General features: G+C 51.6%; 1 long non-coding RNA gene across 1 annotated transcript; it reads left to right on the top strand.

The window, feature by feature from the left end:
* The first annotated feature begins 14,230 nt into the window (after nt 1–14,230).
* Nucleotides 14,231–15,658, top strand: LOC125925064 (uncharacterized). The gene is made up of 2 exons (XR_007458690.1): nt 14,231–15,466; nt 15,585–15,658. It is a non-coding gene; the product is annotated as an uncharacterized LOC125925064 (long non-coding RNA).
* The last annotated feature ends 11,096 nt before the right edge of the window (nt 15,659–26,754 follow it).

The following is a 26,754-nucleotide window of genomic DNA, read 5'->3' as shown; positions in this document are numbered from 1 at the left end:
GGGTGGTGGTTGGCCTGGCCGACTTGGCGCACTTTCCCCGTTCTGGGCACCTATCTTGTTGCAGATTGTGAAATCCTTTGTAGTTCTTTCTTTCTTTCTGCCCCACCCCGCCCCACCTCCAGGGCACGGTGGCATCAGTGAATGCTTTATGCCAAAATGTTTCTGATACATTTACAAATTTATGATGTTTGTTTCATCTCCCCTAATAGATTATAATTTCACTTTCTGCCTAGCGTATTGCTCTCTATAGAACCAATTACAAATTGGTCTGAAATTTATTTTCTACCCTGTTTTAGTAAAATTTGATACTTTGTTAATAGGTTGGCTTGGGGGGCACCTGGTTAAGTGTCTGACTTGGCTCGGGTCATGATCTCCCAGTTCATGGAATTGGCCCCGAGGCGGGCTCTGCACTGACAGCACAGGGTCTGCTTGGGATTCTCTCTCTCCATCTCTCTCTGCCACTCCCCTGCTCACTCGCGTGTGTGCTCTCTCTCTCTCTCTCTCTCTCTCTCAAAAATAAGTAAACATTAAAAAAATAGATTGGATTGAAATTGGACCCCTATAAATAGAATTATGCTTTAAATACATTGTGGGAACTCTCATTATAAAGGAAACGCATAGAAAATCCTTTAAAAAGTGAATTATCACTTCCTAATTTAATTTGTCTGTTTTTTAAATTCACTAGCTGCATGCAGTTTTGTTTTGCTTGAAAGGGGTGTGAGAAAAGCATTCTATTGCCTTTCCACCTGTGGCCAACTGGTTAACCTGGGGCAGGTGATCACGGATGAGCACAACAGAATAAAACTTTGCAAACAATTTAACACTTTCTGCCAGTAAGCTCATTCAAACTGTCCTCTGTTTATGTATATTGCATCTGGTGGCCTTATATTCCCTATACATTTTTTTAAAGTTAATTTATTTTTAGAGAGAGAGAGAGAGAGTGTGAACGGGAAAGGGGCAGAGAGAGACAGAGACAGAATCCCAAGCAGGCTTCACACCGTCGGCACAGAGTCCGACTCGGGGCTCAAACTCACGAACCCTGAGATGGTGACCTGAGCGGAAACAGAGTCCGATGCTCGATAGACTGAACCACCCACATTTTTTTTAATAGAGAAAATTTCAAAACATATGGTTTTTTTGTGTCAATTATTGAAATCAATGCTCGCTTTGAAGATCCTCTCCAATCAAAACAAATAACTTGTAACTAAAACAAATATTTGAACTTGTAGGAGTTAGGGGTTCTAAATGAGGTTTTATGCCAGCAAAGTACTGGAGGACCTTTGCAAGACAGTGGTCTCAAGTATGAGGATGAGCAGATATAGCAAATGGGTGGAGTTTCGAATTCCTCAGATTAAAGATGGTCGAGTCGATTTACTGTAATGCAGACAGCGGGCGGGCGTTATCTTGGCCTGCCTTTTCCGTCTGCCTTCCTGGTCAGGGTGTGTTGGGTCTAGTGCAGTGGGTCTTGGTGATGGGTGAGGTAAGCGATGGCCCCTCCACAGGGAGAAGGGCTTTATATGTGAAAAAGAGGAAACTAAAACCAGATGTTGTTTTTCCTATGTTTGAGCAGGTTTATAATGTGGAGAAAGAAGGGTGAGCCCATAGACTAACTTGAAAGAGGTTTGAGTGTTTCTGTAGATTGTAATTAACTATTTTTTCTCCTTTTAAAAACGTTTTTTTAATGTTTATTCATTTTTTGAGAGTGACAGAGCGTGAGCGGGGGAGGGGCAAAGAGAGAGATGGGGAGACACGGAATCTGGAATCCGAAGCAGGCCCCAGGCTCCGATCTGTCAGCACAGAACCCGACGCGGGGCTCGAACTCACCAACCACGAGATCATGACCTGAGCCGAAGTCCGATGCTTACCGGACTGAGCCACCCAGGCGCCCCTCTCCTTTTTAATTATAGTAAAAGGTCACATAACACAATTTACCATCGTAACCATTTCTCTTTTTATAATTTTCTAAAGTATATTTATTTATTTTGAGAGAGACAGGGACAGCACGCGTGGGGGAGGGGCACAGAGAGAGAGGATCCCAAGCAGGCTCCGCACGGTCAGCGCAGAGCTCGACTGAGCCACCCAGACACCCCTCGGATACACTATTTTAATTTCACTTTCCCACCAACAATGCACAAGTTTCCAGTATCTCTCCATCCTTGCCAACGCTTGTAATTTTCTGGACAGTAGCCATTTTAGTCAGTGTGAGGTAATACCTCCTTGTGGTTTTGATGTGCATTTCCTGAACTATTTGTGTTGGTGAGCGTCTTCTCAGATGTTTATTGGCCGTTTGTATATCATCTCTGGAACTTTGTCCAGTTTTTAATTGGTCTGTGTATTTCATGGTTGTTGTTGAGTTGTGTGACTTCTTTATATATTCTGGATCTTAGCCCCTCATCAGGTATGTGATTTGCGAATCTTTTCTCCCATTCTGTGGGTTACCTTGTCACCCTGTTGACTGTCCTTAGATGCACAGAAGTTTGACAGTTTGATGTTGTCCCATTTATCTAGTTTTCCTTTATGTTGCCTGTGCTCTTGGTGTCGTAGGCAAGAGATCATTGCCACATCCAATGTCACGAAGCTTTCCTCCATGATTTTCTCTCAGGAGTTATAGTTTCAGATCTTTCATTTAGGTGTTTGATCTGTTTTGAGTTAATGTTTGTAAGCAAAGCGAGGTGGGGGTCCAGGGTCGTTCTCGTGTTTGTCCGGTTTTCCTAGAACCATTTGCTGAAGACCCTGCCCTCCGTCCAGTGGTTAGTCTTGGTGCCCTTGGCAGAGATCGTTTGACCATATATGTGAGGGTTAATTTCTGGGCTGTCTCTGTTTCTTCGGTCTGTATGTCTGTCTTTACGTGAATACCATACCCTGCAGTGTCACGGTTAGTATAGTTTTGTAATACGTTTTGAAATCAAGAATTGCGAAGCCTCCAACTTTGTTCTTCTTTGAGTATCTTTTTTAAGACCCACTATGTGATGACGTGGGAAGTTTCCTGCCGTGGCTAATGCTCGGGATTCTGTCATTAGACGCACTCTTTTTAATTTAAAGCTTTGCCGCTGTGGAAAGATAGCCCACCCAAGTTCAAATCAGCAAGTGGATATTGGTTACTAAATGGATAAGGCCCTGGGGAGACACCAAGATAGGGTCCCCCCCGCCCGCCTTCAGGAGGAAGTGACCTGGTTGCGGAGGTGATGGTCCCATGGATCCGCTGAACCGGCCCCACTGACCCGGCAGGCCGGAAGGGGGGCTCCTCACACAGGTTGAGTCTCCCAGACTGTTCTCTGTTCTTGAGACCCAGTGATTCAGCTAGCTGCGCCCTCCAGCCACTAGTGAAGTGTGCAGACAAAACCCGACGACAACGTGTGAGTAGCGGTCGTCAGTTCTGAGCCGAAGCATCAGGGAGAGCTTCACGGAAGCGGTGGCGGTTGAGCTGGGCCTCGAAGGATGACGGCGTCGGGGAACTCGCAGGGGTTTGTTAGTGAAAAAGCGAAGGAGGACGTGAGGACGTTTCCAAGAAAAAGGGACAGTAGGAGCAAAGGGCATGAACTGTGTAAGCGGCTGGAAGATGAGGGAGGTACCTGCACGTGTGCCCAGGATTTGGGGCTTTAATTTATTTATTTATTATAATATAAATTTAATTTAATAAACCAGTGGCGATTGCTTTAGTTCTTAATTCTTTTAAAATCCTTGTGACAGTTTTCAATTTATTGCCTCTGAGCTCCAAAATCACTTTTTTTTTTTTTCGCCTGCTTTGTGAAGACAGATTCAGGCCCTTTTTTTTTTTTTTTAACGTTTGTTTATTTTTGAGACAGAGAGAGACAGAGCGTGAACAGGGGAGGGGCAGAGAGAGGGAGACAACAGAATCTGAAACAGGCTCCAGGCTCTGAGCTGTCAGCACAGAGCCTGACGCGGGGCTCGAACTCACAGACCGCGAGATCATGACCTGAGCCGAAGTCGGCCGCCCAACTGACTGAGCCACCCAGGCGCCCCAGATTCAGGCCCTTTAAATACCCTTCCTTTCTGGAGAGCCATTGGAACACGCAATGGAGCCATATCGACTCCAGGGCCCGGTCCGTCAGCGGCCTCCCCTGCACCCCTGCTCCCATGAATGGTCTGTAGGGAAGTAGCTGGGGACGGGGGGCTCCCCAAGAGCAGCCTTCCCTGGCATCCTGGAGAGCGAGGTGGATTTCTAGCAAGTCCTGTCCACCTGTCAGCACAGCCCCCGGGCGATGCCCTGCGACCCCTGAGCCACAGCTGTGCCCTCCAGCAAGCTCTGGGGCGCAGCCCTGAGGGAGCCCCTTCCTTGGAGGCTGTGTCTTAGCTCAGGGGCTGTGCCCGCTCCTTACGTTTGTGTTCCTGCATTCTTTAGAGTTCTCTTTCCTGCTTGCTAGCCAGTCTCTTCTTGTTCCGATCTGCCGCCGTGGTGTTTGTGTAAGCCGGACTAACGCCATCTCGAACAAATCCCCTCTGGTGATCGCGACCATCCAGAGCACCGGCCCCTGCCCCCACTCTTTCCTTTTGTTCACCCGCACCCCTACGTCTACCCTCGAGGCCTGGAGATCTGACTGTGACCGTCTCCCCCAACCCCTTCCCGTGGCCCCCCAGCGTCCTCCCAGCCTCCAGCTCTAAAAGCAGGTCCTGAGGGAGGTGGGGTATGGAGACCTACTCACTGGTGACTGCCCAAAACTTAAGTCCCCTTAATAAACCATTTCTCCAGGGGCGCCTGGGTGGTTCAGCCGGTTAAGCGTCCGACTTCAGCTCAAGTCATGAGGTCGTGGTTGGTGGGTTCGAGCCCCACATCAGGCTCTGTGCTGACAGCTCGGAGCCTGGAGCCTTGAGCCTGCTTCGGATTCGGTGTCTCCCTCTCTCTCTGCCCTTCCCCTGCTTGCACTCTGTCTCTCTCTCAAAAATAAATAAATGTTCACAAGCTGGATTTATCGGCCTTTTCATTCTGTCTTATGGCTCCTCCTGCCTTTGGAGACCATTTTGTACACACCTTCCCTCCATGGAGGGGTATTAGACTCTCCCTGTTCAAGTTACTGGTGGCTTCTGTCTCTTTGTTGGACTCAGACTGATACAGTAGGGAAATCCTGTTTTTACAGTGAAGATCTTTCGGGAACCTGAATACAGCCTAACAGATCTTTCCCGGCAAAGCAGGGGGAAGGCCCAAGACTTGCCCCCCACAGCCCCCACAGCCCCCCACGGCCCCCACGGCCCCCACAGCCTCCTCTTGTTCCCTGAGGCAGCCTGTCTCTGACCACCAGTCCGCAAACACTTGAGGGCGATCGCTGTGGGCCGTCGGGAGCCCGTAGAGGTAGAGGAATGACTCAGTTGTGTGTCTGGGGCAGTAATTCTGGGGACAGATTGGAAGGCAGAGGGTTGGTATGGAAAGGATGCCGGTTAGGAGGACGGCATCGTGGTCAGGGAAAAATAAGATTTTGGATGTGAATTAGAACAATGATTTTCAAGGTGGAAAAGAGAAATCGTTCAAGTTGACCGGACTGAAACAAACTGGCCGTACTTAACGATTGGGTGCTAGAAATAAGGTACCCGAGAAGTTAAAGATAATACTGTCACACACCCTCAGCAACGGGACGACGGATACGTCATTGAGGGAGGCGAGGGTTACGGGGAGAGGCTCAGGTTGGGGATGGGAGAAGAGAAAATGAGTCTGATTTGAGGCATCCTGAGAATTATAACAATAGCTCCAATTTATGGAATGGTCACCACGGGCCGATGACTTTTCCAGATGCCCTAATTCCCTCTGCATCCTGTTTTTAAATGTGCCCAGGATTTTGTGTTCATCAGGTAGAGTAGGACAACAGACACAGAGACAACCCCTGGGAGGAAGGCTCCACACCTGCAAGAAGGGGTGCGCCAGGTAGAGGCAGGGCAGGAGGAGTGGGGGGCAGGGGGAGTGGGGGGCAGGGGAGCAGAGAGTCTGGCCCAGAGCCTTCACAGGGAGGAACAGGTGAAGCAGGATGGGCTGGTTGTAGGATTGGACAGTTTGAACAGTCTCAGCGGCCCTGGGTCACAGGACGGACTAGTCATCTAGGACCGGCTCTGGGGTGATTCGGGGCGTGGGGACAGTCTTCCGAACTGCGGGGGGCGGGGGGGGCTGACGAAAGTGTGCAGATGCAGTCTGGATGGGCTGGTCTGCGTCCCAAAGTCCTCTCTAGGACTGTGCTGACCCTGCGAGGGGAAGCCCCTCCCCCAAGCTTCATAAGACACAGAAACAAAGGACAGGACCTCACGTCACTTCGCTCTCAACGAGCCTCCCTTGGGTCTTAGCTGCTCGCGGGCACTAGCTTTCTCTGCCTGCAACTCTTTGTGCTTCAAACATGTCCCAAGCGTGTCTCTGGCCTCCTCTTTCTGTCTTTGCGGTTTGCTGTGTCTCTTACCTGGATGCTGACAATCTTCTGACCCCAGGACCCTCCCCCCCCCAAGTCCTGCTCTGGAAGCCTCCTGCCTCACCCCCCCACCCCGCTTCCCCCGGCAGCCCATCTCCACTCTCAGGCTTTGTGGAGCTTCTTGCTAAAACGTGGTTAACACATAGCGCCAACGCCCTGCTTCCCTCGCCCCGCGTTACAGGGCCAGCCTGGCTGCCAGCAACTGTGCTGACTGGTCTCGCTTTGTTTTTAAGTTTTATTTATTTAAGTCCTCTCTACCCCCGACGTGGGGCTCAAACCCACGCCCGCCCCACCGGCTGAGCCGGCCGGGCGCCCCCTGACCGTTCCCACATCTCGTTCTCGATGCCCTGCACCTTTCAGGGTACTCGCAGAGTGGGGCAACCGTCACCAGTCAATCTCGGAGCACTTCTGACACCCGAGAAAGAGACCCTACGCCCTTGGTTGAAGTCATTCCCGACTCCTCTCTCTCACGGCCCACGTCGAATCCGTCAGCGAGCCCCATAGGCCCTACCTGCAGGCCCCTTCCGAAGATCCTGCCTCCCTGCCCCATCGCCTCCTGCCTTGTTGAGACAGCCTCTCGGCTGGGGGTCCCCCCACGCTCCCCGGTGTCCTTTCTGGGTGTCCTAACCAGCAGCCACAGTGCCGTCGCCAGCCTGAGGCCGACCACGGCCCTCCGCTTGTGTCCACCCACTCAGGGAAAACCCAGGTCCTTGCAAAGGCAAATGTGGGCCCTGGACAGCTGTCACCTCACCGTTGACGGTCTCCTCCTGACTCCTGGACGCCGTCACCCTGGCCTCTTGTACCCCTGCGACCCTGTCCCTCTCACGGTCGTTTTCCCCGTAGGTGCTCCCATAGTTCTCCTCCTCACGTGGCGGATCTACCATAGAGCAAACTGAAGCATGCGCCTCGGGGTCCCCCGCTCGCTGCTCTCCCTTGGACAGAAGCTTTCGGTGCAGGGCGGTGAGAGCTGACGCGCAAGACAGCAAGACGGGTTGCTATTTGAAGGTTCTGCGTGAGTCCTGGCAAAGCTACCCACAGCCTGCCCTGCTGCCTGTTGCCCTGGCTCAGCGCGTCCCCAAGCTGGTCAGGATCCTGGATCAGAACCATCTGGAACATTGGTTAATAGCGAAGATTCCCACCCGAGAGCCACCAAATCGGAAGCTCTGAGGGTCTTTATCGTAAATAAGTTCTACGCCTATTTCTTTTTTTTTGTTTGTTTGGGTTTTTGTTTTTTTGAGGGTTTTATTTTACTTCCAGTATAGCGAACGCAGTGTTCGCTATGTTAGTTTCAGGTGCACAGTCTAGTGGTTCAGCACTTCCCTGCCTCACCCTGTGCTCATCACAGCAAGCGCCCTCCTCAATCCCCACCCCCCACCACCTCCCCTCTGGGGACCAGCATTGTGTCTCCTGCAGTCCATGAGCATGGGACGTCTTCCATTTCTTTGTGTTGCCTTCAATTTCTTCCATCCGTGTTTTACAGTTCTCAGAATACAGGTCTTTTCACCTCTTTGTAGGTTTATTCCTAGGTGTCTTTTTTTTTTTTTATTTTTTTAATGTTTATTCATTTCTGAGACAGAGAGAGACAGAGCATGAATGGGGGAAGGTCAGAGAGAGAGGGAAACACAGAATCTGATACAGGCTACAGGCTCTGAGCTGTCAGCACAGAGCCCAACGCGAGGCTTGAACTCACGGACCGCGAGATCGTGACCCGAGCCGAAGCCAGACGCCCAACCGACTGAGCCACCCAGGCGCCACCCCTAGGTGTCTTATTATTAACCCTATTATCAACCCTTATTAACCCTAACCCTAGCCCTAACCCTTTGTAGGTTTATTCCTAGGCGTCTTATTATTTGTGTCCACACCCATTTCTCGGGAACGGGGTTGGATCGTCTGTATTTATCCCACTCTCCCACCCCCCTAATTTGTGAGGAGCTGGGCTTTCAGATTGCGTGATCGTGACTCAAGTTCATAGTGCTTCTGGAACTCGGACTTTCTGGTCGGTTAACCAAGAACGCTTTTTCTTTATTTTCCCCTGACTTTGGGGCGCTGGCCCCTACTTTAGTGATTTTCATAAAGCTTTGAGGGGAATGGGTTACCCAGCTTTTGGGGGATAAATACTTCCACTTTTATTTTCTTCCTAAATTTGCATCTGCGATTCTTTTCGAGACAAAACCTGTCTCCTAGATCCCCGGACGCCTTGAGTCCTCGCACGGCACATTGACAGCTGTCCGAGGGACTAGATTGTGTAATAATGATGCAGAGCGAGGGGTGTTTGTTTATTAGTCATTGGATGGGCGCGGGCAGCTCATCAACTGTGGAGGGCTCAGCATCACCGCTCCGTCCGCAGGGCAGGCAGCAAGCAGTGCCTAGTGGAGCCGTCAGCAGCGTGAGCCATGGCAGGTCTGGGGGGGAGGTCATCCCCCGAATCAATCCCGATCTCCATATTCTAGGGACAAAAGTGGTTCTGACTCCAGACTAACCAGAGACTCCTGCCTTAGGGTCTTTGGCGGAAATTCTGGTTCTGCGGATGATGGGGCTCATTAATAACCGCTTCCTGTTTCTCTAACCTTCATCTAATGCGATACCCTGGCTTGGAGTCCCAAGCCATACACAAACAACGAGCCGGAATGGTTCCGCAGCTTTCAAAAGAAGAAACGCCCGCAAACTTTGTATAGAAGCACGACACGCAGCGTTTTGGATGTCTTTGTTGTTCCCTGGTCATGGTCCCGTCTCCACAGAAGGGGGCATGTTTTAGGGCACTGGTAGTGGAAGCAGGTGTCAGGTTAGGCAGCGAGGGGGGTCAGGGCGCAAAGCCAAGTGATCACGTGCCGAAACAGAAGATCCCAGCAGCGGAGGCTGGACCGCAGGACCGGAGGCGCGGAGTGGGGGCCAAGACGAGGCGGCGAGAGCTGCAGGCTCGGGGTGCCCGGGGATCCTTCCGAACTAGCAGTTGCGATGCAGACCCCCGCCCCCCACTAGGTTCAAATGCATCTCAGGACATGGGGGGCAGAGAGAAGGGCTTCTGAAGAGCGAGATGCCTGTCCTGTTCAGGTGCTGAGCCTCTGGAGGAAATCAGAAACTGTCACCTCTTTGAAGGTGCCTTGATCTTTGGCCGTGTTACAAAATGCCAGGTGAGTGTGGTAGCTCCCGTCCTTGAGCATCGTTCGGATTCTCTGTCCTGAGATGCTGGGACGAAGGACACGAGGTTGGACCAGAGGTAAAGAAACCGTCCCCTCGGATGGGGCCGCCAGCGGCCCGTTATCCCAAAGGGGCTTGGCAAACCATGACATTCTTATCCGAGGACGTTTTTGTCCCATGGGTTGGGGCAGGATGTGGCAGAACGGTGGTTCTAAGAAATCCTCTCAGCACAGGAGGCGGGCGGGGAGGGCTCGTGTGAGGCGGGCCTGTGTTGGACCCTGTGGCTGAGCTAGTAACCTTCTGGGCCGGACTCTGACGCAGTGTGCACTTGCAGAGTTCAAGGCGAAGCAAGCAGGCAAGGACCTTTTCTTACGGGCTGGGTGGACACGATGAGCGGAGGACGAGGTGGGGGGTGCGGATGGGGCGTTGAGGAACCCTGCCGCCCTCACCGTCTGGTGAGGCTGTTGCCCGGAAAAGAGAGTACGTTCCATTCGAGGACCTGGCCTCGAGCCATCACCCCTGGTTTGTCTTTTGTTCTTTCTCTTGACTCCCCTGCTGTATAGATCCTCATTGTTGACCTGACAGGCTCTTGTGGTCACACATCGGGCATGAATACACGAACACCACCTCCCCTGGGACCTTACTCCCGGCACTGAGCCTAGCACAACTTGGGCCGCGTCCCTGGATAGGGGCCTACGCGGGGCTCTCGCCCTTACCCCGGGCTTAGGGTGGGCAGGAACCGAAGCCTCGGGGTGCCTTCCCCTCCAACCGTAGGAGGCTCTGTGTTCCTATCCGGTTCCTTCTTCCGTCACCTCCCCCTCCCCCTACACTGCCATCCCGCTCACCTTAATGCTCCTGAAGACCATAGCTTCCCCACCCCGATGTTTCCTGTAGCACCATCGGCAACAGCCCAAGTGTCCGCGGACCGATGACCGGATAAAGAAGCAGCGTATGTATACCCGGGGGAACACTGCTCAGCCATCAGACAGAATGAAATCTTGCCATTTGCAACGACGTGTATAAAGATAAAGATAAAGAGTATGATGCTAAGTGAAATAAGTCAACCAGAGAAAGACAAATATCGTATGATGTCGCAGATGCGCGGAATGTAAGACACGAGAAAGCAGCAAAGGATAAAAGGGAGACGAACCAAGAAACAGACTCTTAACTGCAGAGGACACACTGTCGGGCCCCAGAGGGGAGGTGGTGGGGGACGGGGATTAAGGAGGGCGCTGGCTTGTGAGGAGCACAGGGTGATGTATGGAAGGAAGCGTTGAATCGCAGACTGTGCATCTGAAACTCATAATACACTGTAGGCCAACTAACTGGAGTTAAAACAGAAACTGACAAACAACACACATATGGAAAAACAGAATAAAGCAAGACAACCCCCTCAAAACACAAAACACACAACTTCCTTTTCTCTGTCTCCAGATCGCATAAACAAGGTCTGGTCTACTCTCCACCTATAATTTGCTGGGTGACCCAAGTCAGGCTCCCTTTCTTTCCTGTTACCACGTATTGCCTGAGAAAGTTGCTGCCTCATGAGCTCATAGAACGAGTAGCTTGGGGGGGGGGGGGCGCGCCTGGCTGGCTCGGCAGGTTGTCTGACTTCGGCTCGGGTCATGATCTTGCGGTTTGGGAGATCAAGCCCTGCGTCCGGTTCTCGGTCAGCATGGAGCCCGCTTTGGACCCCTCGTCCCCTCTCTCTCTGCCCCTCCCCCACTTGCTCACGCGCGCGCTCTCTCTCTGTCTCAAAAATAATAAACATTAAAAAATTTTTAAAAAAGAACAAGTAGTGGGGCTCCTGGGTGGCTCAGTCAGTTACGCGGCCGACTTCGGCTCGGGTCATGATCTCTTGGTCCGTGACTTCGAGCCCCGCGTCGGGCTCTGTGCTGACCGCTCAGAGCCTGGAGCCTGTTTCGGATTCTGTGTCTCCCTCTCTCTGCCCCTCCCCCATTCATGCTCTGTTTCTCCCTGTCTCAAAAATAAATAAGACGTTTAAAAAAAAAATTAAAAAAAGAAAAAAGAACAAGTAGCTTGGGAGGCTTGTTGAGACGGTTCTCTGAGGCTGTTGAACGAGAGGGGCTGAGGAAAAGTGAGCCACATATACGTACAGATGGGAAGAAAGCAGTTAGTGGCCGGGAAAGTACCCTGGGATCTTGTATGTCACGAGGATGCCGTCTCTGCCCTGCTCTAGTGGCTACCTCGTCATCGGTGCTGGTTAAAAAGACGGCTCCCCGGGCACGTCCTCTGGAGGTGCGGATCCGGGGACCTGGCACAGGGCACCTTCACGAACAAGAACTTGGCAGATTTCTCGGGTCCCCCGGTCTGGAATCCTCTGTCTTCAGGAATGTGCTGCCACGGGCGTTCGCGGGACCCGAGCGTGGGTACCTCATTCTGCTTTTATAAAAATGTTCTTGTAAAACCGTACTGAATCAACATTAAAGAGAAGTTTGAAAACCCGAACTCTATTTCTGCTGTTGGAATACCGCGGGTCCACCTCGCTGCAGGTTGTCAGATGCTGTAAGCACGGGTTACGTGCTTGTACGCGTAAAAACACGGGAAGTTTTATTCTGCTTCTTTTGCGTGTAGAAAACCTATCAGAAACATCTTTTCCTTGATGTTGTATAAGGTTGGTGATTATAATGTTAAATGTCTGTAATTTACCTATTTACAAAGTATTGGATGTTTTGGTTGTTGCTAGTTTTTTGTTTACAGTACACACGACATGATAAACACTTTGTGTGTGTAGGTTTTACCCTTAAAATTTTTGAAAATGGTGGGGCGCCTGGGTGGGTCAGTCGGTTGAGCGTCCGGCTTTGGCTCAGGTCACGATCTGGTAGTTTGGGAGTTCGAGCCCCGTGTCGGGCTCTGGGCCGACAGCTCGGAGCCTGGAGCTTGCTTCGGATTCTGTGTCTCCCACTCTCTCTCTGCCCCTCCCCTGCTCACGCTCTGTCTCTTTCTCTCTCAAAATAAACTAAACATTAAAAAAATTAAAATTTCTGAAAATAGTTTTTCAGGAATGATATTAGTGAATTAACAAGTTTGAGTATTTTGAAGTCAAAGGCATTAAGATTGGAACATAAAATATTTCCTCATTGGTAGAAATTGGTTAACTACTTTTTTTTTTAAGTTTATGTATTTATTTGTTTCGAGAGACAGAGACAGAGCAGGGAGAGGGGCAGAGAGAGGAGAGAGAGAGAATCCCAAGCAGCGTCCTCACTGTCAGCACAGAGCCAGACACAGGGCTTGATTCCACGGCCCTGAGCTCATGACTTGAGCCGAAATCAAAAGTTGGACTGTCACTCAGCTGAGCTACCCCGGTGCCCTGGTTTACTGCTTTCACATTTAAAATGCTTGCAAACCTGTGGGGCACCTGGGGGGCTCAGTCGGTTGAGCATCCGACCTCAGCTCATGCCGTGATCTCACAGTTTGTGGGTTCGAGCTCCGCGTCGGGCTCTGTGCCGACAGCTCAGGGCCTGGAGCCTGCTTCCGATTCTGTGTCTCCCTCTCTCTCTGCCCCTTCCCTGCTCGTGCTCTGTCTGTCTCTCTCTCTCTCAAAAATAAACATTAGAAAAAGTTTTTAAAAATGCTTGCAGGGGCGCCTGGGTGGCGCAGTCGGTTAAGCGTCCAACTTCAGCCAGGTCACGATCTCACGGTCCGTGAGTTCGAGCCCCGCGTCAGGCTCTGGGCTGATGGCTCGGAGCCTGGAGCCTGTTTCCGATTCTGTGTCTCCCTCTCTCTCTGCCCCTCCCCCGTTCATGCTATGTCTCTCTCTGTCCCAAAAATAAAAAATTAAAAAACGTTGAAAAAAAAAATTAAAAATGCTTGCAAACCTGTAATGTATTTCCTCCAAGTCTTTAGATTTAAAAGTCCATCTCCCTTTATTTGTATCATAATTGTTTGGTGGGAATGCTGTTTATATAAGGATGGCCCCTCTGGCGAGACCCTGGGATATCTGGGGCAAAACCCATGTCACTGAAAGCAAAGGAACAACAAGTCAAATGTCCTGAGGCAGAATATGTGAGTGTGGGGGGGGCGGGTAAGGGCAGATCTGGGGGGTCCTATAGGCCATACAAGCACTTTGGAGTATACACTGTGTGAGAAAGGGAACAGTAGGGAGTTTTGAGCAGAGACGTCACATGTATGTCTCAGGTCACTGGACGGAACAGTTAGAGGAGCAGCGAGGACGGAAGCAGGGAGGCCAGCCGGAGGCTCCCGAGTCAGGCAAGAGAGGAAGGTGGCCAGAGGAGTGGAAGGCGGTGGGAGAGACCAGAGTTTGGGCACCCTTCACACGTAGATGAAAATAAAATACAGACGCCATATGGAGAGGAGTCCGTGACTGCAGGATCTGAGCAAACGAGGAAGGGAGCAGACATTTCCCGAGATGGGGAAGATTTACAGGAGCAGGTCTGAAGGAGGGGACCAAGAGCTTCGCTTTGAAGGTGTTAGATTTCCTTTTAAAACCGGCTTTATGGGGGCGCCCGGCTGGCTCGGTCAGCGGAGCGCGTGGCCCTTGATCTGGGAGCTGTGAGTCTGAGCCTCACGTTGGGTGTAGAGATGACTTCAATAAATAAACTTCAAGGGGGACAAGACAGAAGAGCCTCTTAAATACAGAGAACAAACTGAGGGTTGCTGGAGCGGTTGTGGGGGGGTGGGCTAAATGGGTGATGGGGCGTTAAGGAGGGCACTTGTTGGGACGAGCACTGGGTGTTGTAGGTAGGGGATGAATCCCTGGAATCTACTCCTGAAGTCATGATTGCACTAGATGCTAACTAACTTGGATGGAAATTACAAAGTACAAATAGTCATTTCCTCTTTCCCGACGTACAACCACATCATCACATTATAGTGCGATTTTGGCTTATATTGTTTACGTCTCCAGGGTCCGAGAGGTCCTGGGGATGGTCCTTGCCCCTGAGAGTCACTTGCCTACAGGAGCGATCGCAGGACCTCGGATGCTAGCCATCGGCACTGACCCAGGACAGTGGCACATCCCCCCCCCCACCTGGGAGCCTGGCCTACTGCGGATCCCGAGCATGGAGCAGTCACGACCCGGGCGATTACTGATGTCTTTGTTTTACAGCCCTTGGCTTCCTGACGTTATTTTTAATAGCTCTGCCACAATCATGTAATAGCGTCATGTATGAGGTCATTGGGGTCCAGGACACCAGAGGGGTTGGGCAGAGACTTGAAAGAGCCGCGTGAGGCAGCACATCCCCGGGGGGGCCCACTGAGGGCCGCGTCGTGGAGCTCAGATCGCATGGCGGAGAAACGGAAACGCATCATCTGGTCGCTGCAGCAGGAGAAGACAACGGTGTTGGGATCGACATGTCCTGACGGCGTTTGCATTTGACCAGCGGGATGGCAGAACGTGAGCTCATGTCTGCAGAGGAGGGTCGGTTTGTCAAAGGGAAGGAAGCGGTTGATATACTCAGGGGGTGACAGCCTCCTTTTCGCCCCTCCCCCTCTTTGTGACAGCGGGGAGGGTCATAGTGATGTCACACTTGGTCTTCGTTTTCAGCCCAAGACACCACAGCTTCTCCACTAATGCTCAAAACACCAGAGAGCAGGTGTCAGAGGGCCGGAGAAATCTTTAAAATGCTGAGAAGGGAACACGTTGAGAGAGAAAGAGAGCAGCTGGGTGCTGGGTCCATCTGTCTGGTTCGTCTGGGATCCGTGCGTGCGTTGGGCCCCAGCAGGAAGCTGAACCCCCTCGTTTGGGCCCCTGCAGATGTTTTGGGGACTGTCGCTGACTACGCTGATTACGTGACACAGGATTTCCTTCCTGAGCGCCTGTGGACGAAGGCGTTCTCTGGTCTCAACAAGGAAGAGCTTCGTCAGTCTCCCAAGAGCACGCCGTGCGTCCTGGGCTCGAACCCGCTTCCCTCTGCCCTGGAACCTTCCACTCTCGGTTCAGGGTCCGTAGCTCCCGTCTCTACCCGGGGAATAAGCCCACCCAGCTTCCTTCAGTTCTTCTTACCTGTATTCTTTTCATGCCGATGGCCTCACTTGATTTCCCTTTAATTTCCATTACAGCGTTTTCTGGAATTGTTGAGACACTTGATATCCTCTTTGGAAACAGTGGCACGTGAATAAACAGTTAAAAACTCCAGGGGCGAAGTCTTTGGCAGTGGCTGACCTTGGGCAAGTGTCCTGTGGCTTCGCGGCCCGGTTTTTGCCAGCGGCCGTGTGGTGCAGCGTGTAGGCTCTGGACTCTGGCCACTGGGGGTCACGTCTTCAGTCTATCACTCACCTCCCATTTGAGCTAAGACGCGTCACCTGATCTCCCTGCTGGTCGTTTGCTGCTCGATGACCCATCCCATTTCTTCGCCTGCTTCACGTAACTACAGGAAACGCGTTTGCCTTCGCCACCCTGAATTTTAGTGCCGAGAGAGTCCGTGCGTTTGTTACACATATTGCTGTGTAACCAGTTATCCCCCAATCCAGCAAATCAAAGAGTGCACATACATCATTTCATAGTTGACTATTCCCTGGAAGTCAGGAAGCCGCAAGGGCCCCGCCGGGTCGTCTGGTTCGGGCTGCCGGCAACGGTGTCATCCGAAGGCTCCACCGGGGAAGACAGGCTCCAGCCTTGTGTGGTTGATGCCATTCCGTGCTGCAAGGGCTGTTGGACACACCGTGCTGTTTGCTCCCTTGAAACCAGCAAGAGAGATGCTCCTCAAGCATCACAAAGGCGGCGATCTCTCGTGCCCGATGCGGCACAGTAGAGATTCCGGTCCTTTCTCCTGCTCCTGGGAGACGACCTCTGAATCTTCGAAACCCCTTTGAAACCCCGTAGAAGCGAAACTTCTTCGAGTTTCTGCCGATGAGGTGACCCAGGGCACACAGTCTGGCCGGGGCAGGGAGGGGCAACTTTGGCTTGAACTTGAACTCCTGTGAGAACAGCCTGGAGAGGGAGTCCAGTCACACCAGACACTGATGGAAGGAAGCTCCGGCAAGATCTCTGGACGCTACAGTTCAGGTGAGCTCTCTGGCTGGGGAGCCCAGCAACATGTCCTTCCTCCACGGGGACAGGACGCGGGGAGTCCGCACTGGGACCTGCTCCAGCTTTGCCCTGTCCCGACGTGTATGTACCCTTACAACGGTAATTAAAGGTACAGTACTTCTGAGTTCTGTGAGTCACTCTAGTGAACCACTGACCCTGACATAGTGAGAGCCCCCTGGGTATGAAGTGCAAGCTGGTGGCTCGGGGCCCCCAGACCTGGGGCTGCAGCTGAGGTGCGGGGGAGGGGGTGCTGGTGGGTTGTGGCCTTAGGTCTGCACAGCCCGCGCCCACAGCAGGTGGCAGCGTGGCATCACGCCTCAACCCGCAGTGACGTTCCCACCCATGCTCTGTGCTGGGTTAGAAGCGAGTCCCAAGGCTTGGCCCACACCGCAAGGGCGTGGGCGCCAGGAGGCAGAGAATGCCGCAGCCGTGTCGGAAGCTTTTGGTCACAGTCGGGGCGGCTCACGAGGATGGCAATTTGTCTTCCAACATCTTCACTGGGGGCACCTGCGTGGCTCCGTACATTCAGCATCGGACTCTGGATATGGGCTCAGGCTGTGGTCTCACGGTTCATCAGTTCAAGCCCAACGTCCAGCCCTGTGCTTGGGATCCGCTCCCTCCCTCCCCTGCTCATTCTCTCTCTCTCTCTCTCTCTCTCTCTCTCTCTTTATTTCTCTCTCAAGAATAAATAAACATTAAAAACAATTTTTAAAAAAAGAACATCCTCGTTGATTAGGTACCCACGAGATCATAGACTGTGGAGTTTTGACAGGTTTTGTGTCATCTAGTCTCACCGACTTATGTTACAGACGAGGACAGTCAGCTTTCGTGGGCGTAGGTGTCCCGTTTGAGGGCGTGCAACGAGCTCCTGCGAAGGTCAGGCCGGGAAGGCGCTGGTCTCTCCCGACACCAGGCTCTCGAAAGATCCAACCTCGCCGCTGAGTGAGCCGTAGCTGCTACGATAAATAGCTGACCCTCAAGGCGCGTCCGTGAAGCTCGTGGGGTCCTTCACAGAGACAGAAAAACACCGAGGATGGGAAGGGTCCGGTAGGCTCAAAGATTCTGGAAGGCAAAGATCTTAACTGGCAGAACATTGTAAAAGCTCTTTGTTTCCTACACGTGATGCGTTGGTTTTTTCTGCTTTGTTTTTTGTGTTTTTTTTTTTTTTTTATTAGAAAATCAAATTAAGGAGGAAGCACAGAATGTCAAGAGGCTAGAAAACAAAGTACGGAAGCAAGGGCACGGAGCTTCAGACTAATTGTTTACGGACCTTTGGCAGTAAGTGGATTCAGCTTCTTGATTGGCGCCATGGTCAGTGGCCCGAGCCCTGGAACCTGTCCTGAGGGTCACGCAGCCCAGAACACGCTGGCAGTCTGCACCGTGAGCTGCGGGGGTCTGACCGCACGTGAGGTCAGCAGGGAAACTGCTTTCAGGACACAGTAAGGACGCGACGTGCGTCCCGTCTGATGGGTTTGCAGGACATCTCCGGTCGAGACCTCTGAGCAGATGGCCAGGAAACCACAGCCACGGGCGTCGTGGGGCCGGGCGGCCGGGCAGGAAGTGGTGGTGAGTTCCGCTCTCGGCAAAGGCGGCAGGCAGCTTGCAGAGCAAAGTCAAACTTCAAACCGCGATTTGGGGTCGAACGGGCTCCCCTGCCAAAGATGTTGGTGGAAGAAATTGTTCTTACGGTGTGGTTCATCCCGTTAATAATAATATCTACCTCACAGAATTGTTTTTAGAGATTAAACAAGTTAAAATAAACATTAAATTTTTGTTTTTAAAAAGGGGGGCACCTGGGTGGCCCAGGCGGGTAAGCGTCCGACTTCAGCTCAGGTCATGATCTCACGGTCGGCGGGTTCGAGCCCCGCATCGGGCTTTGTGCTGACAGCTCGGAACCTGGAGCCTGCTTCGGGTTCTGTGTCTCCCTCTCTCTCTGCCCCTCCCCTGCTCGCCCTCAAAATAAATAAATAAATAAACATTTATGTCTCTCAAAAATAAATAAACATTTAAAAAATTTAAAGATTAAAAGAGTGAACGTACACAAAGCTCTTAGAACGATGCCTCGAATGCGAAGAGCTCTGTAGGTGCTTGCGTCATCAACTTCTTCCAATCAAAGGGCTGCAGAAATCACAAGCTTTTACTAAACTGCTATCAGAAGACAGAGCAGACGTAGCATCCGGGACTCAGCGCGTAAAGTCTGTTCATTCTGCAAACATTCGCTGAATATTGACCATGTGTCTACTGGGCGCTGAGCACGGAGGTGAGGTGGCAGGTGTTCTGAGGACACTGTTAATTCTCCCCGTATTTGGGGATGGCCACGCGGAGCGTCCAGTCCCTTTGGCCACGGGGCCTCGGGCCTGGCCACGGTGCTCTGGTCTTCGTTCAAGACTGGCATTTACCCAGGCAAGGAGAACCAGAGTGTTTCCGGGACTTTCCTCGGGAGCCCGCAGACAAGACCACCTACCTAATTTGGATCCCAAAGTTGGAAGGAGTGAGCTGGTAGGAAAGTCTGTCTGCACTGAGGGAGAGCAAGACCGGCCGACAGACTGTAAGAGGGGGAAGGAACAGAGCCCAGGACTCCAGCGACGTTTGCGACCTGTCTCCCCTGCAGACACACACCAGCCTATAAGTTCCCATTTGCATTTGCTGGTTGGAGCTGGAGGGCGGTCATTGTCACCAGTGGATCAAGGCTAAGAGGGGCTCAAGACAGAGCTCGGCTCAGCTCTGGTAGAGCTCGTTGGCTGGTGGGAGCAGTCCAGAAACAGGGATGAGCTGCGGGCCCCGGGGAGGGGGTGGTCATGGGGGTTCGCGGAAGGGAACCATCCAGGTTTAGGAGGTCAAGGGATGCCCGGTAGAGTCCCTCCAGGATGTGCGGGAATGAGGCAGGTGACAAGGGCAGGAGTGCAGGGGCTCAGCGGCAGGAGAGCGGGGCGGCCCGGACGAAGGCCCTGTTTCCATACTGTTAGGTGGACGCAAATGGGAGTGGAGAGGCCGATCAAACACGCAGAGTCCAGTCGCGGTACCTGTTCTCGTGCTGGGAGCAGCCAAAGCCATTACAGCTTTTTGTCAGGGGGGTGATACGATCAGACTTCGTTCTAGAATGGGCCGGGTGGCTGGGGTGTCGGGCGTGGGGTGCAGGGGCCCAGGCTGGAGGCGGGGAGGCCGCTGTAGCCCCAGAGCACAATGCCAGCCCCTAGCCGGGAAGTGGGAGTGCTCGGGGACCCCGCCACCAAGTCAGCACATGTCTGGGGGCCCTGGTCACTGACCACGGCTCCTCTTTCCCACAGACCCTTGTTCCTTTGCTCCATTTCTACTAACTTTCCACCTGCTTTGAGATGTCGGATGCCTTCTGTCCTCTCTTCACCCACCATCAGCAGATTTTTTTTTTTTTTTTTTTTTGAGGGAGAGACAGAGCGTGAGCAGGGGAGGGGCAGAGAGAGAAAGAGGGAGACACAGAATCCGAAGCAGGCTCCAGGCTCTGAGCTGTCGACACAGAGTCCGACACCGGGCTCGAACCCACAAACTGTGAGATCATGACCTGAGCCGAAGTCGGGTGCTCAACTGCCTGAGCCACCCAGGCGCCCCTCAGCAGATTTTCTTAGCAAAGCCGGATGGCTTTCTCACCTCCTTTGTTCGCCCATGTTTCACATCGGTTTTCATTTTTATTGCAGTTTTCATGCCCCTAGTTTAAAGAGTCATTATGCTGCAAGGCTTGTTAGAAAATGTTTGCTCTTCCCTGCTTTCTATTTCTTTCCTCAGAGGCGACAGCTTTTATTTTTTATTTTTTAAATAAAATCCTGACCTTAATTCTTTTTATTTTAATTTTTTGAGAGAGAGAATGAGAGAGGGTGTCAGCAGCGGGAGGGGCGGAGGGAGAGAGAGAATCTCAAGCAGGCTGCACACTCAGACCAGAGCCCAACGAGGGACTCGATCTCACCACCCTGAGATCATGGCCTGAGCTGAAATCAAGAGTCAGACGCTCAACCGCCTGAGCCACCCAGGCGCCCCTAGACCACATCTTCTTTATCCATTCAGTAGTTGATGAACAGTTGGGCTGTTTCCATATCTTGTCCATTGTAAATAGTGCTGTGGTAAACACCGGGGGGCAGGTAACCCTTTGAACCAGTATTTGTATATGGTTTGGGTAAATACCCAGTAGTGAAATTACTGGATTGTAGGGTATTCCTATTTTTAACTTTTTGAGGAACCTCCATACTGTTTTCCACAGTGGCTGTACCAGTTTGCATTCCCACCAACAGTGCATGAGTTTCCTTTTTCTCCGCAGCCTCTCCAACACCTATTGTTTCTTGTGTTTTTGATTTGAGCCATTCTGACAGGTGTGAGGTGGTATCTCATCGTGGTTTTGTTTTGCATTTTCCTGATGATGGTGACGTTGAGCATCTTTTCATGTGTCTGTTGGCCATCTGGATGTCTTCTGTGGGAAAATGTCTGTTCATGTTTTCTGCCCATTTTTAAATTGGATTATTTGGTTTGGGGGTGTTGAGTTGTAGATGTTCTTTATTTTTTATTCTTATTTATTTATTTATTTATTTATTTATTTTAATTTTAGAGGGAGAGGGGGCATGAATGCATGAGCAGGGGAGGGGCAGAGAGAGAGAGAGAGAGAGAATCTTAAGCAGACTCCATGCTTAGTGTGCAGCCCAATGTGGGGCTTGATTCCACAACCCTGGGAGCATGATCTGACCCAAAAGCAAGGCCAGACACTCAACTGACTTAACCACCCAGGCGCCCCTGTATAAGTTCTTTGCAGATTTTGGATACTATCCCTTTATCAGATTTGTCATTTGTAAATATCTTCTCCCAATTCTGTAGGTTGTCTTTTAGTTTTGTTGATTGTTTCCTTCAATGTGCAGAAGCTTTTTGTTTTGATGAGGTCCCAGTGGTTCATTTTTACTTTTGTTTCTCTTGCCCCAGGAGACAGATCTAGGAAGAAGTTACTCCGGCCAATGTCAAAGAAGTTCCTGCCTGTGTGCTGTTCAATGTTAGCCATTCTTGAACGATCTTTTTCTTTTCTTTTCTCCACAGTCTTATTTCCACCTTTTGTCATTTTGCTCTACTTCCTGGGAAATTTCTTCAACTCTGTCTTCCAAACCTTTTACTTCTGGGTTTTATTTCTGCTAATGGTCTCTAAATATTCTTCATGAATGCAGTATCTTCTTACCTTTCTGAGATTATTAATTGTAGTTTTGTGATGTCTTACTATCTCTGCAGTCTCCGTGTCCTCCAAGTCGGGTTTTTTTTCTTTCTTTCTTTTTTCTGTGTGTTTGTTGTGATCTGTTTTTCATGCTGGAGATTTTCCCCAGCTGCTTGGTGAGCCTTCGATGTCTACTTATATTGAAAGAGGGTCACCCTTGCAGGCTCTCTGGAAAGTCTGAGGTCTGGACAAGGCTCGTTTGTTGGCTTTCTCAGATGATGGAGCTGGAGCCATTTCACCGAGGAACCATACAGTCTAGATTGTTGGGTCTTTCCTCTTTGCACTGGTTGGAGTCTGTACAGAAGGATCCGGTAATATTTTCCCAGTAGGAAAGAGGTTGAGTGGAAATATTTCCTTCTGTCCCCTGAGAACAGTATGCCAAGCCTCCACAGAGCCCTGCTGTCCGAACGATGTACCTCCTCCTGGCGGGGTGGGGGTGGGGCTTGGGGATCTGCTGGCTCCTCACAGCAACCTTCACGCCCTCAATCTGATCTTTGCCTCGCTCTCCGCTGCCCACAGAACCCAAGCCGTCAATTCTGAGCCTTTTAGGACTCGGGGCCGCACGTCAAACTGTTCCTTGGTTTTCCCCACTGCTGGTTAGAAACCTGCTTTCTCAGATGGGCTAAGTCCGTAACCACTTGTCCATCAGCTTTCCAGATTCCAAAATTTCATTGCTGCTATGGCCTCCCCTTCCTCTTGATCTTTGTAAGTTGATGACTAAAAAAAAAAAAAAAAAAATCCCCATCATGTTGATTTCCTGAGGCTTGAGGAAGAGCAAAAGTAAACGCAGAGTTCGGTCCGCCCTCTTCATTTCACATCCCGAGCCAGGCTTCCGAGTGTGTCTCTGCTTCTCCATGCCTAGTTCTTACTCCCTCTTCCTTGAAGGTCCAGTCCCGATCCCCTTTTGCCTTGGGCTTTGCTTATGGGCTCTTCCAACATCGGCAAGATGAAATCCAACAGGGACAAATGCTAACGTCCTATACTTGAAATGAAAACTCCAATCAGGGGTGCCCAGGGGACTCAGCTGGTTGAGCGTCTGACTCTTGATCTCAGCTCAGGTCTCCATCTCAGGGTCGTGATTTCAAGCCCCACGTTGGGCTCTGCACTGGGTGTGGAGCCTACTTAAAAAAAGAAAAAAAAAAGAAAATTCGAATTAAACAACACAGAATGTAAAAGGTGTTGAATAACGCCCACGTATGTGGAAAGGCTGAGATCTGAGGTCGAAGATCTGAGGACGATGTGATGTGACTGTCCTTCAGATGCTCCCTCTCTCCTCCATGTCCCTCCCTGCCCTGTCACCTGCCCCTACACCTTAAGGCTGGTGACAGCACAGAACAGAACCAGACAACAGTGAACGGATCAGACAGGACTTGAGACCCCAGGTTTTAAAAAAAAATTTTTTTTTAATGTTTATTTATTTTTGAGACAGAGATAGAATGTGAGTGGGTTAGGGGCAGAGAGAGAGGGAGACACAGAATCGGAAGCAGGCTCCAGGCTCTGAGCCGTCAGCACAGAGCCCGACGCGGGGCTCGAACTCATGAGCCATGAGATGACGACCTGAGCCGAAGTCAGACGTTCAACCGACTGAGCCACCCAGGTGCCCCTGAGACCCCAGATTTGAGGAACATGTGAAGTAACCAACCAAGTTCTGCCTGAGACAGAGGACGGGGCATGGGAGAAGGAAAGAGCAGCCACGTGGGTGACGGAGTCATTTGGACATGTTGTCCAGGAGCTTGGGATGTGGACCGATGATGGAAAGTAGAGAGGAGGCTGGCAGTTCAGATCAAGACCCTTCTCCCACACGAGCTGCGCAGAGAAGGCGTGGGCCGTCTGGGACAGACTGTCCTCTGAACCCCTGAAGCGTCAGTGCTTGAATTAAGCAACTTTTTTTTTTTTTTAAGGTTTATTTATTTCTTTTGAAAGACAGTGTGTGAGCGGGGGAGCGTCCTCCTGGCCCTCCGCGCCAGCCTCTCATCCACACGCTTGTCACCTCAAGTTCCCTGACAGATTTGAACATTTAAAATGACAACTTCTCTGTGAAACAGAAGGGATTTTACATCCTCTGCCTTTGTGTTTGCAAACGACAAAGACCTTCCCAGAATGAACACGCCCTGTGTGGCCTCTCGGTACAGGGTCTGAGATGACACCCAGCTCGTGGTCCTCAGGGCGGGAGAGGCTGTTCTGGGCCCGCGTATCTCTGGCCATTTGCTCCAGTGAGCATTTTGAGGGCTAGGCTGGCTGTGCTGTGACCTAGGTTTGACAAGTCTGTCCCTCGTTAGTGTCCTGAAGGGGCACGAACCGTGTACGTCATATGTGAAATCTAAGGCCTTACGGCAAGTCACGTCTGGACATTTGAACGGACCCTGAGTCCTTGCCTGGTCTGTCCTCCTTGATCTTGAACCCGGGTGTGGGCCTTTCCATCCAAGAGGGCTCCACCCTCCGCAGGCGAGGATTGGCCTGGCCCAGGAGCCCAGCAGTCGGAATCGCTAATCGGGTGGTAGTACAGTGTGAGGGGGCACGTGATGCCAGAGGTCGGGGATGGGTCAGGAATCCAGGGGCACGTCAGCGGCGAAGGGCCAGGCAAGTCCCCAACCCCAGGCAGACAGAGAACTCAGCACTCACAACACTGTCTAGTGACCCTCCTTCGGGGGGCGAATCAGCAATCTGAGAGCGCGTGGGGTGGGCGTAAGCTTGAAAGCCACTTGTCCCAGTGATTATACCTGGTCGGAGAGGGCATCAGACTCCAGAGAGGGGGGTGGGTTCTGCTAACCTAACTGGGGAGAGCTTCCAGAAGATCGCGCTTCCTCCTACCTGACCGTGTGGGGGAAACACGGTGTGGTGATACGCAATACTTTGCTTTTACAGAGAACGCGGCCGAGGACACCAATGCATTCCTTCCCTTAAATCCAACCAGAGACAATTTCGTTCTCGGGGGACAGCCAAGAGGCAGCTATGATTATCAATCCCCAGGCGACGCTTTTAGGAACTGATTTGGCAGGATTCCCGGCAGCTTCCCGCGTCCGACCACCGGCCGTCAGCCTCCTGGCGAGGTCCTGTGGCAGCTCTCAGTGGTCTTTCTCTGTAGGGAAGTCACCGCACTCGGGCGAGGGTCAGGACGCCGCAGGGAGAGTAATACTCGGGGCATGGCGAGCCTCCACCACATGTCAGCGTCTCCTCGGGCAGGACGGGCGACCGCAGATGACAGGCTCTGTCGCCCACGGCCAGGCCACGGAGCCACGGGGCCGCCGCTGTTCAAACAAATCGCTCGGTGACGAAGGACACGGAAGGGAACTGCTGACCGTGCTCCCTAATAACCTTCTTATTCTCTTCACTCAGACTCGGTGTATTTTTAGGAAGATTCCTCCTTCGATCCAACCAAACAGGAGTCCTTTTCTTACGTTTTCTGGGAAGACTTGACTGTAATAACCTTACCCTGGGAGCCTCTCCTATTGTCTTTGGAGGCAGCAGGGAGCGGGGAAGCCCAAGAGAATTAAAAAACAAAAAAACCCAAAAAACCCCAACAAAACGCAATTGGAAAAACCTTTCAGAGGTTATTTAACTCCTGAGTAACAGCTTCACTTAGAGCCTATTTCGGGAACGGACTTCTTGTCTTGAAGAGTCCCCAGGGAAGAACGTCTCGTGACCGTGTTAAACCGTGTTAGACACTCAGACAAGGGCTTCGGGACCCCTCAGGGTCAAGGGTGAGGCCCAGTGGTGACCCGTGGAGCCCTTTCAGTTGGAGATGATCCACAGGGATGTTCATTCCTGGGGGGGCAGGGGCGGGCTGTGCCCCTCAAGCTCCAGTCAAGTTCTCACTCGGATATGGTCACAGTATATTCGCGGGACGCTTCCAAGACTGGCTCCAGGACATTTGCACCGCCCGGATGGCGGGTGCGGACGAGGGAGCCAAGGCACAGAGCACTCCGGCTCACCACCAAGGATGGGGGCCTCCCTGGGTGACCATTCGTCTAGGTCGTGGCTTTTGCAGGTGGAAAATGAGTCGAGGACAGCCCTCAGCCGCCGTCTGTCTACGTGGTCAGAAGGTAAGATGTGGGGCTGGTGGGGACTAGGGAGGCTGGGCATGTGCTGTGGCCTGGAAAACGTGTACATTGCAGGGAGTTTTTCAGGAGAAAGGTTTGTAACTGATTTTGAACAAATTAGGTAAAAAAAAAAAGGTGGGGGGGCTCAGTCTGTTAAGTGTCTGACTCTTGATTTCAGCTCAGGTCATGATCTCATGGTTTGTGAGATCAAACCCCACGTTGGGCTCTTTTGCTGACAGAGCAGAGCCTGCTTGGGATTCTCTCTCTCTCTCTCTCTCTCTCTCTCTCACCCTCTCTCTGCTCCTCCCCTGTTCACACACACTCTCTCTCTCTTAAAATAAATAAACGAATAAACATTTAAAATAAAATAAAATGAGGTACATATTATATTAAAAAATGATCAAGTAGCGGGGCGTCTGGCTGGCTCAGTCAGTAGAGCAGACAGCTCTTGATCTCAGGTACGTGAGTTCGAGCCCACGTTGCGTAGAGAGTTTACTTAATAAACAAAGAAATGAAACAATTAAAAAAAAGGATCGACTAGCAGTGGAGTTGTCCCATACCAACTGCCCGAGTTTGGGTGGTTTGGGAACTGCTTCGCCCATAACCTCCCGTTCCTCCGCCTACCTCTTCAATGCCCTCCTGAAAAGACGGCAGCGGGCTCTCTGGGGAGCGAGAACGTACCCGCTGTCTGTGTGGCAGCCTCTCACGGACGGCTCCCAGGTTCCCTTTCAGATCTGAAGTAGTCGCCACACGTTACCTTTGTATATCATAGCCCGTGGGTCTCTGCTTGACCGGTATAATTTTGTACGAGTCAAAACCTTGAAAAGCAGATGTCCGGAAATGTCTCTCTCCTTCGTGTCTTAGTCCACATTCTGCATAGCACGTTATTGGAGGTAAAAAAAAAAAAAAAAAAAAAAAAAATCATGATCAAAAAGTCTTGTCCTT

Source organism: Panthera uncia, chromosome F1, assembly GCF_023721935.1.
Source record: "Panthera uncia isolate 11264 chromosome F1, Puncia_PCG_1.0, whole genome shotgun sequence".
Classification (NCBI taxonomy): Eukaryota; Metazoa; Chordata; class Mammalia; order Carnivora; family Felidae; genus Panthera; species Panthera uncia.
Note: the sequence above shows the minus strand (reverse complement) of the source record. Positions and strands in the feature narration are given on the sequence as shown.